Below are 7,707 nucleotides of genomic sequence, written 5' to 3'. Positions count from 1 at the left end.
GACTAACATGTACAATTAAATCTAGAGCTCAGAATTTGTAGTTATCCAAGCTGAAATAATTGCTATGCAAATATTATAACCAAATGTGTCTTTTATTTGAATGCTGAAAAAGATAACACTAGAATGTTAAATCATTGCAAGGTATATTTGTATGATTTATTTATGTATAACATAGACATTTCACGGACTACGTAGTCTTCATATGTGACCAAAGTCAGCAAGATGTGAGAAATGCTTCTTAGGAGTATCTCAGTTGAAATTAGAATTATTGCTTTAAGTACCACATGCTGAGATAAACATAATTTGCATGAAAATCAAATTTTATTTCATATTTGATTTTAAATATGACAAGAATCTATCTCACAGATAATGACATGTTCACAATCATGGGAAAATACAAAACCTAGTACTGCAGTAACTTTGCCTTTTTGTGAGTGTTCAGATTGTGGATGTAGGTTGATTCTGAGTGACGTTTTAGTGAAATTTGTGAATCTATTATTATTATAACATTGTATATTAAATTAGACTTTAGAAGTTTGGTTTGTCAAGATATTGACCAAATAGCTCTGGTTAATAGTACAGCTTGAGTATATTGATGAATATCCAGAGGGCATCTGAGTTGCTGTAACCAGTCACATCAGCACATGTAAATAAACTGGTGGTAGAGATGCTGGAGTTACAGAATAGTTTTAAGAGCAGCTTAGGTAAGCTTTCCAGTTTTCTTATTCTTCAGCTCATGTTTTTAATGTGCACCTCCACCTTCAAGCAGAGTTAATTTCTGCAGCCCTGAGGCTGGAGAAATCTCATGAGATGTCCAAAGAGTGAGAGGAATTTTGATGCTTTCACCAGCTCAAGTGCTGCTGAACAAAAGAAGTCCACGTTTACTTGGACAGTAAAGTGCTTCCTTTCTGTAGCTGATGAGCTTATTACTTCTGGATCTCTAAGTATCTCTTACGTAGGAGGAGTCTGTCTAAATATCTTATTTCCGAAGCTATAGAAATTCACAGATGGATGTTTTCTGGTGATATCCCCTTTGACTTATTTGCTTAGCTAAGTAATGAAGATGCTAGTATAAGAAAAAGCAATTTGTTTACAGTGGAGAGATCATCACTTACAAATGGCCCACCTGTCTCTTCTTTCAAGAAAAAAGCAGGAATTTTTACTATGATCAATTGTGCAAGATGAGGAAAAGCATTCTTCTCTAAATCAATGTAATGATTGTCTGAATGTTTCCCATTCATCTCCTCTGGAATTGCTCTTTCTCTTTACCTGAGTGATATCAGTCCTACCTTTGTCTACTACTCTCTCTACTTTTTCTCTCACCCTTCCTTCAACTTTGATACAGTAGTGCAGAGCACTCTGCTCCCTACTGGTGCAGACATAACCTTTTATTTGTATCTACATATCCATTCATGCCATTCTTCGTTTGCAAATTTATTTTTTTTTTTTGTCTGAGCTCCACCATTCTTTTTCTTGTTCTTCTGCACTGTTTCTCAGCCTTGACCTTCCTAATATATCAGAAATGTGTTGACTTCATTCCTGGAATATTCTTCATAGACTTGGATGCTTTGCAGCTGTGTTGCCTTCCTTTTTCTGCTGCTGCTTTTGAAATGATATTTGTTATATCCTAGCATACAGTCATTGGTCTGAACAAGTCAGTACTAAGTGGGTACTGTGCATACATGGTAAGAAGCAGTCCTCATCCTGGAGAATCTTAAATGTAAGGTATGTCTTCCTTTCCTCCTCTCCTCTTTTCCTTCTGTCCATCTGCTCTCAGTTAGAAGGGAGTAGTGGAGAAGCGCACAGGCACTTTCCTTCTCATTTCCCCATAATGCCCAGCTTTCCCTTCATGATCTTCCCATCACATGGCCTCCTCTGCCCCCACATCACTGCTCTGTGCTTTCTGCCCCGTGTGAGCTGAAATATCTTCAGACAACGCCAGTGCTGGACCACCATTCCTGGGAGACATCCTTTAGAAAACCACTGCAGCGCTGGCCCTGGCTTTGCTTGCTGTCCTAGCTCAAATCCCAGACTGAGTTTTAGGCAAGACACCCCTGCTTTTCCCAAGACCAAATATTGCTCAGAGGGGAACATCTTTGGTGCCATTTGGGCCCCAAACTAACTGCATGTCTGGGCTTTCAACCCTAACCTTCTAAAGTACACTTTTAAAACTCTGAAAATATGGAAGTTCTCTACAATGTCCTGTATGTACAAGCAGTGTTTAGAAAAATCTTATTTTGCAAATAGAGCAAATCCTGAAAGAATTTTTCAATATTTGCCATTGCGTTTTTCCCTTTAACCAGTTTCTGCGGTAACTAGTGCTCTTATTTTAGTTACAACTTGGACTGTTTTCTCTTATCCCCCACTGTCACAAGATGACATTTCTAATAAAACGCAGTATGTTTACGATTTAAATTGATAACTTTCAAAAGACATTCCTTACTGAGCTTTAATGCTTAGAAGGGATGTCTTAGAATTTTGAAAATTATACAAAACCAGAGAAATATCAAGTGCATTTTTAGGCATTATGTGTAAAGGGATGTAATTCTTTTTATTCTATATGAACATTTCCTAGTTGCTATTTTCAGCAGACTTTTTTTTTTTTTTAACTGATCTATAATATTGAGACAATGAGATTGGAGATTTCCTTGTTAGACTTGAAATATGACAATTTTGCTTGAACATTAATCACATGAAATTCAGTGCTTATTTTTGAGATTTAGGATGAGTTGAAGGATTTATTCTGTTAGAGTTATGTGAAAAGACTACAATGTTTGAATTAATATTATACAATGTTGGCTAGCTGTGCATTGTTTCTACCTGAGTTTCACATTTATGGATTTTAAATTAAAATTTACTTAACCTTATTGAGGCAAACATTATAGTTCTATCATAGGTCAATACAATAAAATGGAAAATGTAATGGTAGCATGGCAGAAAAAATATTTATAGCATAGTAAAATACAAAGCTTTTTATTTTTCTTTTTTAAGATCAATTCACATTCTTTGCTAATATTTAATCAGTCATACTGACACAGTGATTTACTTGGCATTACCTCTGATGCATTCCACTGAGGCTCTGATTCTTGAATTATTTGTCTTTGAACTCACTGTGACCTATATTCAGTCTTCTGTGGCTGATGAAAATTACTCTTTTACCTTTCACTGCTGATGACTAAACCACCACAAAAAGAAATATGCATTGACACTCTTAATAGCTGCATTAAGTTAGTCTTAAAGTATTAATGTATGAGAACTTTTTCATCTTGTATACATAATGTTGCTGTAGTGAAGAGCAGCAATCCAGGTCACACAGACAGGCATGACTTCTGAGCGCTGTTGAAAGTGCAGCCTGCCACATGCGTTTCAGCTATGGTAGCAAGGAGAATAGAGATGCTGGAGTTTGAAAAAGTGATCTCCATCTAACAATGGTCTCTTTGGGAAACTGTCAGGAACAAAGAGCAAACCAAGTGTGTCACAACAGCAGTATGATAGACACAATCCAATTACTGTAATATTATGCAAATTAAATTGAACACTAATTTGGATTCTTGAACTTTCTAGTCTGTTATTTCCCCTTTGTCATCTTGGGTTTTTTCCATTTTGCTAATGGACATTCTTTCTATTACACAGGAGGACTTCTTTCCTCTCTCTACTTGCTTGTGCTGCCAACTGCTGCATCTCATAGTCGGGAAAGAACAGGTGCGTGAAAAATACTGGGTTTGGCAAATATTCATTTTAATCATACGTATTTGTATAATTTTTAATTAATTACCATATTTGCTGGAATCCCAGGCAGACATTTTCCACAGATTTCAAAAATAAACAAACAGAAATTAAGGCACAATTTGTCTCCTGGAGCTGCTTTCCTCTGATGCTGTTATTGCCACGATCGATGGCATAGTGGTAGCAATGGAGGTAATGTCTGATGAGCCTTTTGATGTGGTAGTGTGTCTTATGCACAGAAGGTGTAACAGCCTGTAATGAGAAATAAAAGGGAAGGAAATATGGACACTCTTTATCTTCTTTACAGTGTAAAATATCACTCTTGTAGAAATGCTAGTTCTTGAAACGGATCTCCTCTCTCCAAATCTTGGCTCTGCAATTCCCATACATCAGCTTTAGCCATGCGGTATGGGTTTGTGGTGCACCTGCCTCTGCATATCTTTGTGTTGCCCACCCAAAGAGCACTGTGAAGTCCTGTGTCCTGTTGGCTACCTATCCCACATCAGGCGCCACACGGTTCAGCACTGACAGCTAGCGTGTCAGAGGGCCCTTCCACAAAGGCATCTGGTAAACAGTGGAGGACAGGGACAAGCCTCCAGCAGCCTGGGAAACTGGTTCTTAGTCACAGGAGGTGGTGGGCACCCACTCTGAGTCCTCGCTCACCTGGCAAGGAAGAGCTAGGAAAAAACCTCTATTTAGCAAGATCATCCAGAATAGAAAGAGACTAAATGTCTTCCCTCTGAAAGAAAAAAGTGGGGAGTTCTTTTATGGGGTTTGTTTCTGTCTCCAAGACCAACAGACTTGATATGAAGATTTGGCCCAAAGGTAGCAAGAAGTGATCAGGAGACAGAAGAGGAATAACTGAAAATCAGCCAACCCTTTAAAGATAAATTCATTTATTGTGATAGAATTCTCAAGACAAGGTGTCTGAAGGCTATGTACATGCATGGAGAAGAAACTGGGAAAGGTAACTGCGTGGGAAGTGAATGCACCGCCTGCTTACCAATGAGAAAGCCCATGGTACAGCCTCCTCCTCTAGCCTGTCCTCATTTGTTTTTTTTTTTCAAAATCACTTTACTGTTGATAACTGTATTTCAGAACTAAGCTGCCTTCGCCTGTGAAATGCCATAGCCTAAATTGTCTATTGTGCTTTAAGCCTGTCTTTTTTGTCTTTTTCATGCATCCTTGCCAAGCCTTCCACTTAGAAATTGGACTTCTCTCAGAGAAATGATTTGCTGAGTCATTTTTAAAGGAACAGCATACCTAGCCTCATGGCTCTCAGCTGTATTTAAACAGAAAGAATATATATGTTAAAGACCAAGCACCTTTCCTCAGTGCCAAAAATCTTGTCTTCTGGCCAGCATTGCAGCCAACAGTCAAAAACTCTCAGCAGATAAATGTTACCGAAAGATTTCTCATATAGTTAGATTCTGTCATATCACTAATGCTTATCTACCAATAGGATCCATCTCATGCTCTTCTTAGATGTAGAGGCATTATGTTTTGTCTCCTTTTCCTCTCTCTATATACAGAGTATGAAACTGTAAAGACACCCTACAAGCTGGAACCTTCAACATTTCAGCATGAACCTCTGGGACTGCTACTCTAGAGTAATGTGTAAAATGTAAAATGGTTTCAGTGCTTTATCGATGAGATGCTGAACAATCTCTGCCTTTGTATCTGACTTTCATGAAATGTTAAACTCATTTTATTATTATATTTTCTCCTTTGTTGCCTTTAATTAAATTGTAAAGCTGTCGTCTTTGTGTACTTGGCTCCCAAAGGGGGAATTATAGCTAGACAAACTATTACTGACAATATTGTCAGAAGAGAGATGTGGAGATATTATGTTCACGGTAATAATAGAAAAGGAATTCCCAAAGCTGACTTTTAATGTGTATGCCATTCCCATTCAAACTGCAGGGCCCATAGCTCAATTCTTCTTTTGAGTAAAGAGAATGACAGTACGAGTTAATTTGGTCTGATTTCTTAGCAGCACTAAACCTTCTCTAAATCAGCTCTATGGAAAATACAGGTGGTCTGCAACCTTCAGTCTGAGGCCATGGGAGGCTGATACTGTGTGCCGGGCAGGTACGCCTACCACCACTTCTCATAACTGCTTGTTACCAGAAACAACGCATGTTTTTCATAAGGGAAAAAAGCAAAAGTTATATTTAAAAAAGAGAGCTTTTCCATAAAAAGCAACCCAAAACTTTAGAAATCTAATTCCTTAGTTGTATCACTAGATTTAGGAAAATTAGACATAGCTTTGCTGTAGTTTTGCTTGTCCACTGGAGATAGGAGTAGTATTTTGAGAGACATCAGGGAACTGAATAACCAATGCCTGATTAGGATGCTTGTAGGAAACAGTTTGGGTATAATGAGCACTCTGAGGAAGCAGTGATTTCCAAACGGATTCTGGGAACATATGGAGTTATTTGTATGCAGCATATTGAAATTTAGTGCATGAAAACAGGACAGGACAAATATCGTCTCCACATCTATGTATTCCTGTGCTCATAGTCTTGTTTTGGGTCAAAAGGGGAATGCATCAGGTATATGAAGCCAAGAATTTATTGTTAGTTTCATTAAGAGTATGATCAAAATACAGCAAACAGTGATTACTAGTTCAGTTACAATGATACTACTATGCACAGCATTATGCTAATTAGATAATTTAGCCACATTTAAAAGTTGGAAGAAAAAAACCCCATGAATTATCAACCTTTTTGGAGTCATGCTTAACCTGCTGCTGCTCTTCCAGGTCCAGAGGCTGTCTCAGGATCGCAGTGCGCTGTCAGCAGCCTGCGGGGACCCTGCGAGGAATGACGTGTTACTGATGGAGGTTTCTTCCTCCTCCTCTATGCTGAGAGAATCATGCTGATGTTTACTCACCTCTCCAAAGGTTTGGTCATTTCTGTGTCTGTCGAAATACTCTATACCTCGTTCTCATTTGGCTCCACATTCTGCCTGGTTTTACTACATCTATGATACATTTTGAATATCCTCAGTAGTTGTTCCATGTCCTTTCTCTTACCCCTAAAACTGGTTTTGTCCAGCTCTGAAGCATGCATTATTGCCAGTAACTGACCACTGCTGAGTCATTGACAGCCGCAGGTCTCATCCTTTGGCTGCCGCATCTCTAAGGCCTCTTATTTTAGTGTCTGAGATACAGAGGATAACTCTTTATTATTCTTATCTGTATCAAAATTATTAACAGCATCTCTATTACTGTATGCAATCATACAAAGCTAAGTAAAACTAAAATTAATTAGGCAATAGCAACTTGCTCATTAGAAGCTTGTTGTTACAGCTAAAGCTAAAACAAAGTTCTTGGCAAGCCAAGGCCAGGCAAAGCAAGCCTGGCAATTCTTGAGGCCTCCCTCTGTTGTTAGCTAATCACAAAGCCTGTGGCAATGGCATACTGTATGGGGCTACAGTAATGGTAGGAATTATGATAGAGGTTTGAGTAATTTTCATTCATTACTGTTAATAATCCTGGGCCCAGAGATGAGACCTGTGAGCAAGGTAGGATCGTCCTGCCTGGAGAACGCTGTGACCTGCACCCTGACCAAGTGGGACTTTCTTTCTTGCCATGCTGCACACAGTAGACTGCAGAGGTGTGTGGCACCAATTGAGAAACAGCTAGCTTTTTAAAATATGAATCAAATAATGACTGAACATGAGACAGTATATTTTCTTAGTCCAATACTTGATATCCCATCAAATAAGAAATTTGTGAATTATCTACCTGTAATTCAGTTAGTGGCTTGTGCAGAAAAAGTAGTACTGTATGAGTTAAAGGCTATTTTTTTTCCTGCAAAATCTCCAATTGTTTGTTTGAACATCTAGGGGATATTAATATTTTCATTAATGTGGAAATAGTAATTCCCAGCTAAGTTGGGAATAGTGCTGTAACCATATTGAGAAATTGATTCCAGAAGAATGGTCAGGCAAAATAAGAGAAAGCTTGGATTGTGT

General features: G+C 38.3%; 1 long non-coding RNA gene across 1 annotated transcript; it reads left to right on the top strand.

Annotated features, from left to right (window-relative positions):
• The first annotated feature begins 1,630 nt into the window (after window positions 1-1,630).
• LOC142602796 (uncharacterized) lies at window positions 1,631-5,378 on the top strand. The gene is made up of 3 exons (XR_012836624.1): window positions 1,631-1,725; window positions 3,634-3,702; window positions 5,259-5,378. It is a non-coding gene; the product is annotated as an uncharacterized LOC142602796 (long non-coding RNA).
• The last annotated feature ends 2,329 nt before the right edge of the window (window positions 5,379-7,707 follow it).

Source organism: Balearica regulorum, chromosome 8 (genome assembly GCF_011004875.1).
Source record: "Balearica regulorum gibbericeps isolate bBalReg1 chromosome 8, bBalReg1.pri, whole genome shotgun sequence".
NCBI classification, from domain to species: domain Eukaryota; kingdom Metazoa; phylum Chordata; class Aves; order Gruiformes; family Gruidae; genus Balearica; species Balearica regulorum.
Note: the sequence above shows the minus strand (reverse complement) of the source record. Positions and strands in the feature narration are given on the sequence as shown.